Below are 18,158 nucleotides of genomic sequence, written 5' to 3' on the forward strand. Positions count from 1 at the left end.
TGTACTCTTGTATATAACTACTATACTCGTATATCGCCTCTCTTTTAACAGTCCTAAATTCTTTCGTCCCGCTCCACAATTATTTATGCATTTCCAATACTGTTCACAATAACATCCTTCTTAGAAATATTTATTGTAATTTAATCGTTTAAAGCTGTCCAAGAAGTACAAATCTGTTATAAAATAAAGTACCAAGCTGTAACCTACGCAAAAAAAAATAAAAAAATAACACTACAAATAAATTACTAACCGGCACGTGCATGCAGAAAATGAATAAGACAACTAAGAAGAAAATAATTAAATTTGTTAATTTAACAGAGCACAGTAGTTGTATTGAACATTTTCTGACCGATCAAGTGCGGGAGAATTCCATTGAAATTTGACGCCACTTTCCGGTCAGATAAAGTAATCGATCGGTATTGTGGCTAAATAATCTCCAGTTATATATAACTTAACGCAAAATAAACTGGTTAAAAAAACAAATACGCACGCTTAAATTCCGACAAATAAATGTTAATCGCGTGTTTATGTAACAACTTTCATACAATTACAACTGAATTTCGTTTAGAGGAGCCGTCTATAAATAGTGATGCTATTAATACAAGTTTTTAATCTCCCTGTCCATATTACCCTGTTGTCCATTCATGCCAAAAATTTAATTGACCCCCTCCATGAACAGCAGAAAAATATTACATTAGATTTCATTAATAACAACTGAATTATTTAAGGTTCAGTTGGAATATCTACATAATTCTGGAGTCTGATGAGGATGTTCCTCGTGGAGGTCTGAGCTTATTCTCAGATAGCTCATAAATATCTAGAGGAAAAGCAATTCGTTGAAATAAATATCTGAGTTAGTCAAAGGGAAATCGTCAATCAGTTATGTGTTGTTTATATTCTTAGCGAGAACATTTAGATCATTCAAGAAATTGTGTGCGGGACAGGCAATCGGCTGCTTGGAAGGGATTTGAATCACTGCGACTGGGTTTCTTGTCACGTTTTACGTTCCTTTTTGAAGATCATCCCTTTCTCATTATCTAATTTTCGCTTTTTACTTTATGTTTAATCCCTTCTTTCCCATATCGTTCTGCGTGTTTTGATTTAGCGTAAAACTGAATCTGTGCGAAGGATTTGAGAACATTTAGAGTTTCTGTGTCCTTGACATATGTACTTTATTGGGGTCGACTCTTTGCGTACGGGTCTTTTTCTAAAGGGTGCAATATATAAACATGTATATCAATACCTGGTAATTTAGAAAGAGATCAAAAGGCATCAGGTTGAAGAGTGTAAGACCTAGAAAGTATTTTTCTGAAATAGACAGACTAAAGGTCAATTCTTAACTGATGATTAGAATAGGCATTTTTTATTTTTGTTTTTAGATAGCATATTTCTAAAATAAATCCTAAAAAATTCAACAAGATACATAAAGCCAACTTAAAATTAAAAGAAAAAAGTTACAAATTTTAGATTTGTATTGTTATTTGTTATGATTTATAACTGACTTTATAAAGTCTGGATAAAAGATTATAAAAATAATGATATTTTACTCTTAGAGAGCGATTGAGTCCTCATTGTAAAATTTACAAGAAATAGTCTTGCGTTTGATTTTGCCTAACATAAAATTAATCTGAATTTTTTGTTAAAATGAGTTTGCCATTTTTAAAAATAAAGTAAAATTTTTAATAAATATTTGTGCTATACCTCACTATAAATAAAATACATATTTAAGAGAAAAAGTATTCTGAAAGTGATACATTTTTTTTCTTATAAATTTATTGAAAATTAAGTTAAAACTACTATTTTTTTCAACAGTAATTTTTTAAGCAAAATACTTTTTTTTGTGAAATATTGATTATTTTTAAACATAAAATTACGTTCTATTAATAGTTATTTAATAAAATTCTCTAAGGGTAGACTGTTGTAGATTAAAAGTTTTGAGGGAGATGCAACGTTTTACGCAGGTGTCGTAGAGAGTATATATAGGCGTAACTGAGAAGGGAACGCCGCTCATTTCGTCGGCAACCGTCAAAGGATCTCTCAAAACGTGAGTACTGCAAAAACTCGCACCCTTTCGCTACTACGTTTGTTTTAACTTCTTTCAGCTTGAAATCGACGTATGCTCTTAAAAGACAAACTATAAAATATTACACATTTTAGTAAAACACTCATTTAGTAACTTACATTAATTGTACATTTTTTCTATTTTTATACACAAACAATAATAATTTCATATGAAGAAAACTTAAAAAACTCTTTCAGATTATTAATTACTAGTAATAAATTGATATTTTAATAAAACGATATATAGAGACTAGATGAATTTTCCGTAAAATAGCTACCGATTAAAAATTAAAGTATTTTCTATTATTACTTAGATTCTCCCAATAAAAAATACTCATAAAAGTACGAATAATTAAAAAGCATTATTTCTGTATTCTTTGAATTTCACAGAACATTTATGGTCAGAGAATATCTTTTATTTTAAGACAAAAAAACTAACAAATCAAGTAGCGCTAATGATGTTAACATTCGTGCACGACTTCAGAAAAAATTAACAGTAAATTAGGTATTTTATTAACAAAAAATGTTGGTTAAAGATGATACATATGAAAAAAAAAATGAAACAATAGATAATAAAACAGGTTTTCCAGAAAGTTTATGTCATATTTTAGAAAAAAAAAGAAGTATTATAAATATTATTGTCGTGGCGTAAAGGAACATTGCCAGTGAAATTTTATTGTAAAAAAATTTATCGGTTTTAATTTCATACTAGAGTAAATTTTATTTAAAGATATTATAAAAGTAATCCAAGTGGGTGGTATTAGAAAATATAATATTTAAATAACAATAATTATATAAATATAAAAGTACATCTAAGATAACACAACATTTTTATGCCACAGTTGAAGAAATAATAGATTTATTTTTATTTCAGTATGCTTTTATTTTGTACATATTATAGTTTTTAATCTGATCTGTAATTATTCTTTTTATGCAACTATTTATCAGCATTTTTATTCCATAAAAATTGTGATTTTTATGTTACCGTAAATTTTTGTTGTTATTCAGTATGTTACATTTTCCCTTTTCCATGAAAGTTTTTTTTTAAAAACAGTTGAAAAGTTTAAAAAAAAGCCACGTTTCGAAATTAATTCTTTAAAAAAAGCTGTTGATAAAACTTTAATATTTTTTGTATGAAATACTGGAGTTACATTTTTTATCATTTGAGACCAATTTTCACATATTGAAATATAAAAAATATAAATTGAAATATATTCCAATATATTATTGGAATATATATATATATTCCAATTATTAATTTTAAAACAAAATTAAAATGTATATATAAGAATTTTCAGAAGATTACTGAAAAAAAAATGTTCACTATATTGACTGCCATTTTGGTATCGAATGTACTTTTTTACGCAATGTTCGAGTTTTTATTAAAAAAAATCCATTAAAAAAAGTCAAAATTGCTCTAAAAGAAACACTATTTAGTAAAATCAATAATAATTAATGTTAAAATAATATTAATTTCGCCCACGTAGTGATGTGTCGCACAAACCACAATACACGGAGAGCTAAATATTATATTAACTAAATATCTTCATTTTTATTTAACTTCATATTTCAAGTTATTATTCACGAAAATATGTAACATTCGAATAAAATATGATGTATTAACAAAGTCATAATTACTCCTGATACTGTAACACGTAATACGAAAACATATTACATATAAGTAGGAACATATTGCTCCCGGTACGACAAAATACCCAGCAGAACACATCTCTAATAACTATTTTAGGAGTATTTTTGAATATCTTTTATTAATTTTTTCTGTTTAAATGATTTATATCCGTAATTTGAAACAGGTAATGATAAAATATCGGAACGATTATAATATTAATAACGAAATCGATTGACAAATAGAATTAACCGAGAATTTGAGTTGTAAGAGCGAAATCTACGACTAATATTTAACGGGTTTCTAAATTATTTATCTTCAAGATATTTCTGAAAGAAATCTGTGAAAGTTGTAGCTTTTAATAATTATTGGAATCTTTAAAAAATTATATAAACCGTAAAATTAAGAAACCGGATCAACAATTATTTTTAAATATAGTGTAAAATACCAAAAAATAAAAGTATTCATATTTATAAGTAATTTCGTAATTTGTAAATAATTGGAATATTCATATAAATTAGTTGGATAGTTGAAAATCTTTATTTCTTAATGTAGTTTATGATGATCGGCAGTAAAATGATAAAGTTACAGATTACACAGTAAATATTTTTTGTTTTCTTCCAAAAATAAAATTTTCGTTATTATATTGTAGTTTTCGACTGTCTAATTCGAATATATATATTTAAATTTAACTAAACGGTTAAAAAAAAGTCATAGGATAGTTTGAAAAAGCCATTAACTTGAATTACCTAAAATTAACATAAATTACTATAAATCAATATATGTATATTCCAAAAGAGTACTTCAAATTTTATTCGTACGGTCAATACAAATTTTTTTCTCTCGAATAAATTTAATAAATATTATAGGTGCGGTTACTACTTCCTGTAACTACTTCCTGTATGGTGCTGTAAAATGTAAGCTTTCGAATATAAAAAATACGATTATTCTAATTAATTGTATAATTTTATTAAAACCATTAAAAAAAGCAGAATAATTAATCTGTTAAAAATTTCTTTGATTTGCATTGTCCATTAAAAAATTAAAACAAAAAATAAATTTTGCGTATGATGTAAAAGTTTCAAATCACAAGCAATTAGGCGATCAGAATAAAATTAGATATATTATTTAAAAATGAAAATCAAAAATAAGTACTCGTTTCGTAATTTGCTTAATTGCTTCAGAACTTTTTATTTATTTATTTTTTTTTTAATTTGCCTAAGTTTTACTAAATAATAAAAAAATTATATCAACGTTTCCAGATATACGACGTGTTTTTTTTTTATGTGTATAGGTGTACTGCATAATATTTTTTTATCAGATTATTTATAACTATAGAAAAATATTTTAAAGCAGTTTTTCCAGTATTTTGTGTACAGAAGTAATTTTCTTTTTATTGCTTTAATTTAATTTACAATATTTTTTAAGCTAAAAAACAAATATATTTTCCAAAAATCCCGAGCAGTAATTTATTATTTAAGAAAATTACGACACCCAGATCATACACACAAGAAATTTTTCAATACACTATTCTTTGTATCTTCGGTATAACAAAACATTAACATCAAAAAGATGTTAAACTACAAAACCATGTCGATGCCGTACTCAAAAACCTAAGTTTAGTAGAAAATGTGATCAAATTAAAAATTTCCTTTCTTTTTTTTAATTTAAGTGAAAATTTAAAGTTTAAAAAATTTTAAAAATTACACACAAGATTCTAGCGTGACAATTTAGTAAACGTTCTCAATTACGTTTTTTTGTAACGATTTTTTTTTATGCAACAGAAAGGTTTTCATATCATAAGATTTTTTCATAATATCAATAATCTTTATAATGATAACTATGATATAATACATATTCCGAGATTTTTTTATCTGAAAGTACACTTTTCAGCTCAAATGACTTCGTAAATTACTCAGCACTGAACGGTGTTACACTCTTGATTGGCCCATACTCAAAATTACTGAGGTGAGATTAAGCTAAAAAATTCTGTAAAATAGAATTCATATTTAAAAAAATTCTAAATGCTCATTTTTTGTAACCGGAATATACAATTTTAATAACTATTGGAAAAAATAAGAATTAAAATTATATTTCGTTTAGAAAATATGTTATTATTTTTCAAAAGATAGAAGTGGACAGATATTTTAAAAATAAATTAAAATTGTGTAAAATTCAAGAAAAAGAGATATTTATAAAAATGTGTAATACATCGCTAAGTGTTCGAATCTAAAACATCGCATTACCTAAACGAAAAGGTTTATGATAAAATTTGACTATCATCATGAAAAATTAAACTTAAACCATATGAATTGTTGTTTTTAATATTATTTTATCTTACGTTAAACCATAAAGATGACTCCTGAAAATATGGGTAAGTTTTTAGAAATAGCTAATTGTAACAGTTAAAATGAAAACTAAAACTACGTGAGGAAATATCCAATGAGATTTCTTCTTGTTTACGTCTATCTATTTCAGCATTTTTTTTTTAAATTATAAAACATTTAAATGAAATTAAAACGTTAATAATGATCAAATTTCACACTCGACCGGAATATTAAATGTAACCAGCAAATATAGGCATTTTCAATTAAACCATTTTGAATTTAACTGTATTATTTCCAGTTTTTTTTTATTTTTAAATTGTTATTGATTTATTTATAATTATGTCTGTTTGTTCATAATTTAGTTTTCTTGAGATTAAGTATTTCTTCTTTTAAGGTAAATAAATCGGCTTAAGGACAATTATATATATCATTAATAAAAAATAAATTTTTTTATTAGTAAAAAATATGCATTACAGTAATTATATAATTCGTTGGTTATTTATTAAAATGAAATATAACACTAACATAAAAATTAATCAAACTTATTAAATAAAAGATTTGCCGATTAGTAAAATATTCCGTTCAATAAATTATTTATTTACGTATTTCACTTTTTCCGTTTAAACCAAAAAAACAAAATGTACTTTATTTGTCTTTACGAAGTATTTATTTTCCATAAATTTCAGGAATATTAGTAATTTTTAAGAAATTTGGAAACAAAATTTAAAAAAAAAGACAACTGAGAGTAAAAGCAAAAGAAAAAATCTACCAGAAAAATGTTTGAATACTGGAACGGTTGCAGATAAGAGAGTATTAAACGTGTTTCATTGCATTTTTAATTCAGCGTCTAATACTCATAGTTCCGAGAAAAGGAGACTCGCTCAATTTTATCTGAATTAAAAAAATTGAACTCTACAAAGAAACTGAATGAATAGAGTGAAAATTAAAATAAAGTTTTCTACCAAAATCGTCTATGTAAGGTTTAGCCAATGCAAAAAGTCTTGCTACATTTAAAAAAATCGTAAGCAGTGCTTCTACGGACACCGGATATTACCGTCTGGCGACTGTTGTGGATTTCCAGTACATCCTCACGTTTTTCTTTTCTTTTATGTTTTGAAGAAAAAATGTTAACTAAAGTACATAAAATCAACATACCACAAAGTAGTGTACAAAGACCAACTGCTCGTTGGATCAGGGCTAACAGTCGATGCTGTTTTCAACAGTTTTATCGGCTGCAATCTTGAAACAGATTTTATGAAAAGTGTCATTTATAAATACGATATTCTGTCTAATTACAGAGAACCTTACTGGAAATTTCATAAAAGCTGGTAAATGCCTTTGGCCGTAAATGTCATCACAAATATAAACTAATGAAATATCAAAAAGTAGTTAAAACACGAAATAACTTCGCTCGCTCAGTTACTATTATGTACCGATTGTTGTATATTCTCCTTAATATATACACGATTATCAATATGTAAGATCTATCTTACCTTATAAATTGATATACCGTATTGCCACTTTTTACAGAGAAGGTAAACGAAACTCGATACAATTCGACTATTTCAGATGTTTTTCTACTTTAATTGTCTTAAATAAAATAAAATGGATTACATAAATAAATACAGAATATTACAGTTATAATGAACAAAGGTTTGTGTAAATTATATCGATCTTATTACTAATCAAGCTTTTAAATCTCATTTCTGTTTGTTCGTGCGCCTATTCAGGTTATGAAAAGACGAATAAAATCCAGGATATGTAACCAAGTTTGATAAAGGAATTATTATTACTAAGTTTTACACATTTAATGGTTCCGGTGACCATCTCGAGATGTTAATTAATTTAAGAAAAGATTTAAATATTGAATATTCAAAACCATTTTTTTTTACCAAAACTTACTTTATTTTTAGGACGCACAAAAAATTAATAATGTCAAAAAAAGTTTCAACAATCTATCGTATAACAATAGGATTTCCATTAAAAAGATTAAAAAAAAGAAACTTAAAATATTCTGATATCAAACTGCTCTTTCAAAAATGTTATGCAACTGGGGAACGAGTAAAACTTTAACAGGGTCTAATCGGTCCTTTTCATTAAATTGAAGAAAATCTAAAATACTTTTCAATTAAAATATATATATATATATATATATATATATATATATATATATAAAATGAGTAATTATCGAAATCTATAAATCTATACATATACTATAAAATTAATGATTTATCTCGCCGTACCTTCACAGTTCACATGAAACTGAAGACTACTGGAGCCACAAGTCATTTTCTATCTTTGCGTTCATTTGCATTACGTAATTAATAATTCAACTAATTAAAAAACAAATAGAAATCCGTAAATATCGTAAATTTTTTGAATTTAATCTCTTTATAATGTTTTTATACATAATATCTTAAGAAAACACCTTCAAAAACCTACAAGATTAAAAAATTTCACGCGTTTTAATTTCTCTTAATGTAAAACATTCAGTAAAATCCAATATCATCGTGAAAAAGTAATAATAATTAACGAAGTAGCAGAATTCATTTTTAAATTTCTTGGGTAAAAATTTCTTTGCTAATTGCAAAGTGAAAAAAAGGCTGTCTACGTTTAGTTTTAATCGAATTTATTCCATTTAAAACTGAACTTATTTATAATTATTAAAAAAATTAACATTTCAATTTAGTTAAAATAAACAAAATAGACATTTGGAAAGTTTTTTGATATTTACGATTTAGATTTAACATCTAACAAGTGTAAACCAACAAATATAATCCAAAACGTTGTCAGAAAATATTATCTAATCTATAAAATTTGGTCGCAGTTGTTTCTCAAAGACTATTCAACAGTCTCTCCTAGGGTAAAATGAAAAGCAAGCTGCCTTCATTTTACCCTAACACAGATGGAGGTTATACTAAATGTTAAGTAATTTGCTTTGTTTTTTTTTTTGCATTCGTGTCTTTGAATGTGGTCACAATATAAGTTATAATTATGGAAAAAGAGTTAAAATTCAAATAAGAGAATTTTTATTTACTAAATATATTAATTATTTAGATCTGTTTATCGTTAATTTTATTTAATATTTTAATGTACATTTCACTTGAGACATTGAAAAATTAAAAAAACAATGAAAATAAATTATGTAGAATAGTCGATATGTTGAAAATATTATGAAAAAAAATGTAAAAATGTTTCTAGAAAACTCTCCAACCAAGTTAGTTCCAATTGATTCTTTCAATTTCTGATAAGTTAAATAAAAAATATTTTTGAAAGATCTATTCAAGGCTATTTCTGTGAATATCCGAGTACTGTTTGTGTTATTACATTAAAAGGTAGTTCAAGACCCTTATATAGAGGAAAAAACTCTCACCGTATTACTTTAACCAATTTTTTTAATTAAACATTATTAAAAAAAATATTCATAAAACGCTCAAATAATTATCTGCACAATTTGAAATTGAAATTTAAAAACAATGAAAATTTTCATCATCCCTCACTTCACTTTATCTGTTAAAATTATTTATAATAAAAATAGTTTTCTATCATTCATTTAATTTTATAAGAAAAATTACTTTTACACCCCCGCTATTATGATCTATCATCATATTCAAATTATTGTTAAATTTTACACTATTATTTATTTCAAACAATAAATAAAAGGTACAATATAATTTTTAATTTAATTTTTTTTTAAATTTAAATAACTGAAACTTGATGAATGGATGAAACAATAAAGCTCTCAATAATTTATTTGTATATATATATATATACATATATACTACAAATAAATTGTAGTATATATATATATATATATATATCACGTACACACGTGCGTACATACAACATACACACATTTTATAAATATGAATTATTTATGTAGGAATGGGAAGAGATTTTCTTATAAATACAGATATACACGTATAGTTATTTATATATGTTCTACATATAGTTTACTCTTTATATTCATAGAAAAGTAAAATATTGGAATACATTTAAAATCAGAGTTCCAGTATTTTTTTAGTGTCACGATATTATAAAAGCACTTACTGAATCCAGAACCCCATTCTTGAATATTTGTGTGTAAATGCACACAAATAACACATACATACTCGTATTACATATTTAAACTGATATTACAGTTTATCCTGACTGTATTGGCCAAAACAATTCAATTTCTTTAAATTATTTTATAGTTGTAATATAATAGATACAAAATCAATTTTCAGACATGTATTGGAAAATTATTACTGACAAAGTTCCAATATGTCTGATTAAATATTAGTATTATAAAAAAATAAAAAAATAAAATTATATGTTAGGTTTAACGACAAATAGTAATTGATTTGTAATATAAAAAGTAGATAAATAAAATTAGTTGAAGACTTCCAAAAAAGTTTGTTACGAGGTACACAGCTCAAAATCAATGTTGATTATATAAAAAACTAGAACAGTGTAAATGTTCATCGCAACTCCTTAAGATGTGTGTGCAATTGCGACCATCAGAGTTGCAAGTTCTGTCTAAATTAAACAAAAAAAGAAAAACCAGAAAAATAGATAAATAAAAACAAAAAAAAGTTATATTGTAAGTTATAATTACAAATAATTAGCATATAATACAAGAAATTACGCTTCAATAAAGAAAACTTAAGTGTTTAGATCAAATTACAGTACAATAACAAATTTACGAAAGAACCGTTGAACTACGGTTTAAAAATAATTAAAAAAATAAGCTTCATTCGTTACTTACCTGAATGTACTGTAAATAGAATTTTCATTTAGTTTTTATTATTTTAGGGATTGTTCTAGCTCATACGAGTATACGGTTACGTACTGCGTATTAAAAAAATGTTATATATTTTCGTACCGTAATATAATGCACAATTTCATTTTAAATTAAACGATGTAGTAATAAGAGACACGAAACAACTGATTATTCAATTGTTTAACTCTTTTTTAAACAATAAAAACAGAGTAGTACAGCAGACAAAATAAAATGTAAACTTAGATAATAAACATTCCAAATGATTACTAATCGTTCATCATTTTAACTTGAAACGATAAGGAATAATATTATAAATAATTAACCAAAATATCAGAATTACAATAGCAATTACTTTCAGTTCAATTAGCGATTAATTTGTTCATTATTTTAAGCGTAATAACACTTTTGTAGTTAAATTTAGTTCTGTTATCTACCGCTGAACGGTTTTATGCTGTGAACAATTTATTGTGGCTGGTGGGCGAAATCTAATATGCATTAATGTTGTTATTAACTTATATAATAATACAAATTTACATCCTAAATAAAACAATTTTATGTTACGTCGTTTTTGTAGGAGTTTCCATTATAGTTAAAAAGCATAACGGATACTCCGGTTTTCAACATAGATTGTAGATATTTCATGACGTCTACAATCCTGAAATACTAATTATTTTTGTATTTTAACGAGTCGATCTCCGTTATCTCAATTAAATTATTTTTATATACAAACTATAATTTATGAAATTTCAGTTAACGATTTAAATTTTTAAAGAAATTTTTAAATCCTTAAAAAATAATGGCAAAAAGAAATTTTTAAAAATTAAAAAAGTAAAATATAGAGTGATTCACGAGTAATCGGGAATAATTTGGGAACCGATTAAGGAAAAATGTTCATACAAACATATGTCCGAAAACGCTCTGTTATCGAGTTACAAAAATTTTATCCGGATTTCAGTTCCTCCGATGAAACGAGGTCGTACTAAAATTTTTAAGCCGTTATATAAGGGGTAAACTCGATGGTTTCTTGTTTTTCGTCCGTAAATCGATAACAAAACGCTTTCAACATAATTTTCTGTGAATGTTTTTCCTTATTTTAAGCTCTAGGATCAGTACCCAAATTATTTCCCTTCCACCTGAATCAATCTGTATATAATGAAAAAAAGTCTTCCATGGTTAAATAAAAAACAAACAAAATTAAATAGTCTACAGATAAATCTTCTATGCCAGGACACACAAAGTTTTCAAAAATGCGTACAGATTAAAAGTCGTTTTCTAAAACATGAAATTTCAAATACGTATATAATACGTATTTATAATGTTAAAATTATCAAATAAATTACCACAAATGACGTTAACATTATTGTATACAATGTTATTATTATCATATCAGTTTTTTCTCATTTTTTTAACGATCAGTTTGAAGCAAGTTAACTTGAATCATAATAATGATAAAAATAACGAATAATCTTATTTTATTCCCTAATAAATTTTCTATTAATCTAGTGAATTTTATTTTATTATTTAAATTTTTCTTCTAAAAGTTAAAGATATGGCTAAATAAAAGCAATCTTATTTGACAACTTTTCAGCATAACACGTCTACTGTCACGTGAAACGCTTCACAAAACAAAAATATGAAAATATGTTCTATTTACTCCGAAATAATTAATAATTATTTCATTGTTATATTTCAGTCTTTGTATTTTTGGTCGAATTATTTTCCCGTTTTCAATCGCTTTGAAAGTAATAACTATTTCAGTTAGGATGATATTTAAAAAAAAGAAATCCTACGTTCCTTTTTGTTTAGCTGAATAAATAAATAAATAAACAGTAATAAAAATGAACTATTATTACTAGTAGATGAAGTAGTCTAGAAAAAAAAATTTATTTTAAAATTCAGCTGTGGAGAGGAAAATCTCTGTAACATCATGAAACGTAGATTACATTGTGCACCTCTGCTCTATATACAAACAGTATAAGATATTTTTCCAAATTTATAAAATTAAATTTATTATATTTATCATTATTAACACAATTTAAAAAAAAAAAACTTAACTGGGTTACATCTTCGATATATAGTTAGTAAATTGAACTTATCAACATTTTTATTGTTTCTTACAGTTATGTGGTCTTTATTTCGAAATTTAAAATAAAAATAAAAAAATATTACAATGAAATTGTAAACCGTACGGTAAGAGTCTAGCAGATATCATTTCTTCCGCTCAAAAAACAAAAATTTCTGTAATATAAATAAAATTGTTTTTAATAAAATGATATTGATATCAATAACGGAAAGACACTACATTCTATTATCAAAATCTGTTACTAATTTAGAATTTTGTTTAAAAAAATACATGTTAAATATAACGTAATTGACAATAGATATACAATAATAGATAATAAACAATGTTTAAACAATCCATATAATAAGCAAAAAATAGAAAAATTTGTTACAAAGCTCTTACCAGTCCCATTTCATTTATTAAACAACGAATAATCATAAGAATTGTATTATTTCTGTGAATGTGATTTGTATTACATATTAATTTGTATTTATAATTTCATTGTAATTTTTTTGAAAATCACTGCGTTTTGTTAGATTATTTTTTTATGAATTACTGATTGTTATCTTATGGATTTATTAAAATTTATTGTCTTTCTAGAACAAATATACATTTTTTTGAATTTCTTGGCCAATTTTTTGTTGATAATCATATCGGTCACTTCATACCATATTTTTCCTTTTTTTAATAAAACTAGTTAATGAATGACCTTCACGAATCGAAGATCCGTGATGTAATAGTCCACTCATTCATTACGTTGTAAGTGTACCCCTCGATTTTTATCGTATCCGTGGACACACTTTTTATATAATTATTAAATGAACTTTTTTTTCCATCAATTAGTTCAAATAGTTCTAATTGTAGAATAAAAATTTTACCAATCGAATTTATTTCTGTTTTATGTAACAAATTTTTGTTGCCACATTTGCAACACTTTCCTACTGTTCGTGTTTTTTGTGTTTTATTTGCAGCTATAATCTCTTGTAAACTAATACTTTTATTTTTTTTTTAATGAAGTGATGGGAAATAAAAAAATTATTTCATATTCAGTACTCTCACTTACGTAAGAGCATTTACTATTAAAACAAGCTGTAGTATATTTTCTTTTAAACTTTATTATTTCAAGTACATTATCAAGTTTTGTACGCTACCTAGTACTATCAAGTACTGCTACCTAGCGGTGCGATTCGTAAACCCACCTTTTTGAGGAAAAAGTGATATATTCGAGTCCCGCAGTTAATCAAATGGAAGAAAATAATGTTGTCTAACAAAATTCGAGGTATTTTTTGGAAGTATTCTTTATTACAAATCTAATTGAACTGAAATATAATGTTTTCATTCTTTTTTTAAAAATTCTTCCCATTCTCATTTCACTTTTAGGTTAGGTCATGTTTAGAACTGTAAACATAGTTCGTTGACTTCGCCGTGCCGTCCAGTTCTTCGGACTCTTACCGGCGAAGTTCTAACGAACTTAATGATTAATAACATCTACGTATTATAACTTATCATATATTTTACCTATAAATCATAATTCAAAACACATTATGTTACATGTGAATTATGAAAAATTTATTTTATCATTACATACGAGTACATTATGTAATTTGATATAAAAATACGGTGAACAATATCACACGACCGGAATCGGAGACACACGGCCCAGAAGTAATGTATACGGGGAGGAAGAATCACATTGTATTCTAAAGTTTTTATTGAGATAAAGAAAACGTTAAGAACGCATTAACTAAATTACGAACAAATAAGAATTTGATTTATCTAATTATTGACACGATTCAGTATTTCAATAAAACATTTTCTCTTAGATAAAATTCGGGACATGTTCATCATAATTCAGAAAAATATGGCAGGGCACTTAAGTTCGGGATGGTATGAAAAATCTTTATATAATAAGGTCGCCGAACAGATATCACATTTATTTTCTTATGTTAAATATTATCATTCTATAAGCACTCCGTAATTTCAAATTATAATATCGTAGACCTCGTTAACTTGTTTATAAATTTTCTATGCTCATCAGATCTATGAAGATTCTAAAACCCGTTTTATGTAGGCGACAGTAATCGAGATAAATTAACTGTAGCTATTAAGTACATAATTTATTGTTGCGAATGAAATCAACGACAAAATGTCGCTGGACGACAGGAAAAAATCTTAGGCCAAAATATAATGATTTTTTTTTATTTGTAGTTAATAATTTTGTTGTAATTATTATTATTATTACGGCTTATTAAGTTATAATAATTAGATATAAGCATAAAATATTGCCGATAAAAATCCGGCTTTCTGAACCGGTATGTTCCTCTTTTTTATTAATTGCAAAACAATTATTCTGATAAAAGATAATAAATGATGCTTTGAAAGAAAAATCAAATTATTTTCATGACTTTTTCTCATCTAAGATCAAAAAGAAAAGTTTTTTGTAGCTTATTTTTACTGTGAAACATGTGTCACAGTACTCACAAGTTCTTTGACGTTACCTGAATTGTAAAATACGATAAGACACGAATTCCGAGTGTTTTTTGATATAGTGTTCAGCTGAATTTATTTATGCACGGACATTTCTCCTAATAAAAAAATATGGTTTTATTCTATTTTCTATATTTTGCAATATGTATATATATTGCTAATTTAAAGTTTTCTAGAAATTATATATAAAGATGCGAGTGTGAGTGCGCTCTTACATCTTTACTGAAACTAATTTACCAGTAAACTTCTTTTTTAATGTAAAAATATTAATTAGTAATGATCGCTAAAAGATTTTTTTAAATTTTTTTCTTGTAATTTAGCAATTGTTTTTAAATACAATTGTTTAAAAGTAATTGTTTTTTAAGTACAACTGTTTTTAAATATTGAGTTTTGTCTACAAATAAAAAACCGGTTAATTGTGTAATAAACAGATGGAAGATTTATATTTAATCATTTGAAGGAAAGATTTAATTGTAAAAAAATAAATAGACTCAAATTATAATATTTAATATGCATTTATAATTTATTAAAAAAAAATCTGTCATTTTCATAAGAATGAAGAGAAAAATTATAATATTACAGTAGGACCGTACAGTCAGAAAATAACAGTTTACATTTAACAGAGAAGTTAAGAAAATAAGCGTTCCTAATATTTCAACTAGCCGATCAGACCATAATTTTTCTGGGTATCGGTAATTATCCATTACTCAGAAAGACATCTTGGCCGTTACCTCCCTCCCCCCCCCCAAAAAAAAAGAAACCTACAAAATTTGTAATACAAAATTGTTTAACTTGCATTATTCTTATTTCACAATTAAAAATAAAATTAATAAATTGGTAAAGAAGTGGTTATTGGAATAAAAAAAAAGCTGACAACACAGTTGTAGAATTTTCTATCACGTGGCTAAAGCAGCGTTCCGGGAAGTCCTACAACTGTGGGTTGTTTCTGTTGCACGGCTTACACACACATCTTAATTTTAAATATTTATAATTTTATTTAAATGTAATATTTTTTCGTTTCTTTAATTGAATGATTATAAGAAAAGCACGCGCGCGAATACCATATTTAATTCGCGCGGGTATGGCGGTACTACCGGAGACGGTCGGCACTAACTAAAGTAATGTAATTTCACAACATACATAGAACAAATTTCGCTTGTACGGTTGGCAGACTGGTGTAGCCGCTAGACTTAACGCACGAGGTTCCGAGTCAACAAGGCAATCGAGTTCGAGACCCGGCCAGAACGAGTTACTTTTTTACATTTTAAATATTATTCATTAATTTAATTCTATCGCTCACCTCTGATATAGCAGTAGTTTAGAGAATTTTTTGGGGTGGGGATGCGATTTTGCAAAACTTTTTTGCAAATATTGTTATATTTTAATCGCTAACAAATGCGCCTAAGAAAAATATGACATTAGTTCGGTGAAATCTCGAGATACTGAGGGTGATCTTGCTCTACAGCCTCACCTCATTGACCTTTTAAGTTGAATTTTTTATGGCATCAATACCCTATATGTAGAAGTAATCTGACCAAGTTCGGTCAAATTCGGTTCAGTAGTTCTGAATATATAAGGCGATTTAGAGGCCAACACCGAACACAAGTATATACGAACATTAACATACCAAAAATTTCCATGCGGTTATTTGGGTTCCTTAGATGTCAAAACGTCAAGATCCGGTGAAAATCGCGTATGCCCAAATTGGATCGATTACGATACTTTCCCTTCTAGAGCTATAGCTCTGCGCAGCGCTATCTAGACGGGAAAATAAAAAGAATATGGGAAAGACAACTTCAATAAAATGAATTTTCATTTAATTTTTTCGATAAAATTTTAAATTAAAATGTATAGTGAGCGTGGAAATCACTTAAATACACTTCACCATAATAACGGCAAATAAACTGTTTAAAATTTAAAAAAAAATTGTTTAGAAGAAAACAATTTTTTTACTTCTAAACAATTTTTTTTCTTTTAACTTTTCTTACAAATGTTATCACCTAATTATTCACCAGTCCAAAATTTAATAAGTTTTTCTTATAAAATTTGTTTTACAAAATTTTATAATTTTTACTTTATGTCATGATTTTAATGAATTCTGATCAATAAATTAAAACGTAACTCATCTTTATTAAGAGAAGGAAATACATCCAGTTAATATTTTAAGTTTTCTAATATTTTAATCAGATATAATTTCTTCGTAAGTTTTATTAAACACCAGTATTACCGTTCTTTCACGTTGTATCAGGATAAAAAGGCAATTTTACATATCAAACTAAAAGATTGATTTACGTCAAAAAAAAAAGAAAATGAAAATTAATGAAAAAGAAAAGACTACGCTTATAAACCATTTACAAAAATTTTATTTTAATCTAAACCTAGGTGAGCATTTCGGTTGTTAAACAATCATTCCATTTCTTTTTTTATCATTTTTTTAATTTCAGGTCGACTTTTTAGTTAATACCTCTTTTTTTAGTTAATATCCTCTTTTTTTTAGTTAATATCTAACCTCTTTTTTTAGTTAATATCTACTCTTGGATGGATTTTACAGTACATAATTTGGTTTCAAAACCAAATTATATAAAATAATTATATAATTTATGTTCCCGTATTTACTGATCACAATTATATATCTTTTTTAAGATTTATAATTTTTTTACAATTACAACTGCGTTAATGAGCTGGAGACCTAATCTTTTTTTAATAATTTTTTAGTTATCTATTTTAATCATTTTTAACTGGTAAGTGTTGAAATTATATTTTATAACAATACTGAATATAATAATTATTATTTTACGCACCAGAAAAAATTATTTAATGTTAAATAAT

At 25.8% G+C, this 18,158-nt stretch overlaps 1 protein-coding gene across 1 annotated transcript in view; it reads left to right on the forward strand.

The window, feature by feature from the left end:
• Positions 1-2,020: 2,020 nt before the first annotated feature.
• LOC142322894 (uncharacterized) overlaps positions 2,021-18,158 on the forward strand; it is a 193,484-nt gene continuing 177,346 nt past the window's right edge. The window contains exon 1 of the mRNA XM_075361986.1: positions 2,021-2,044. The gene's annotated coding sequence lies outside the window, so the exon portion shown is untranslated. The remainder of the gene's footprint in view (positions 2,045-18,158) is intronic.

The sequence above is a fragment of the Lycorma delicatula genome, chromosome 4 (assembly GCF_047948215.1).
Source record: "Lycorma delicatula isolate Av1 chromosome 4, ASM4794821v1, whole genome shotgun sequence".
NCBI classification, from domain to species: Eukaryota; Metazoa; Arthropoda; class Insecta; order Hemiptera; family Fulgoridae; genus Lycorma; species Lycorma delicatula.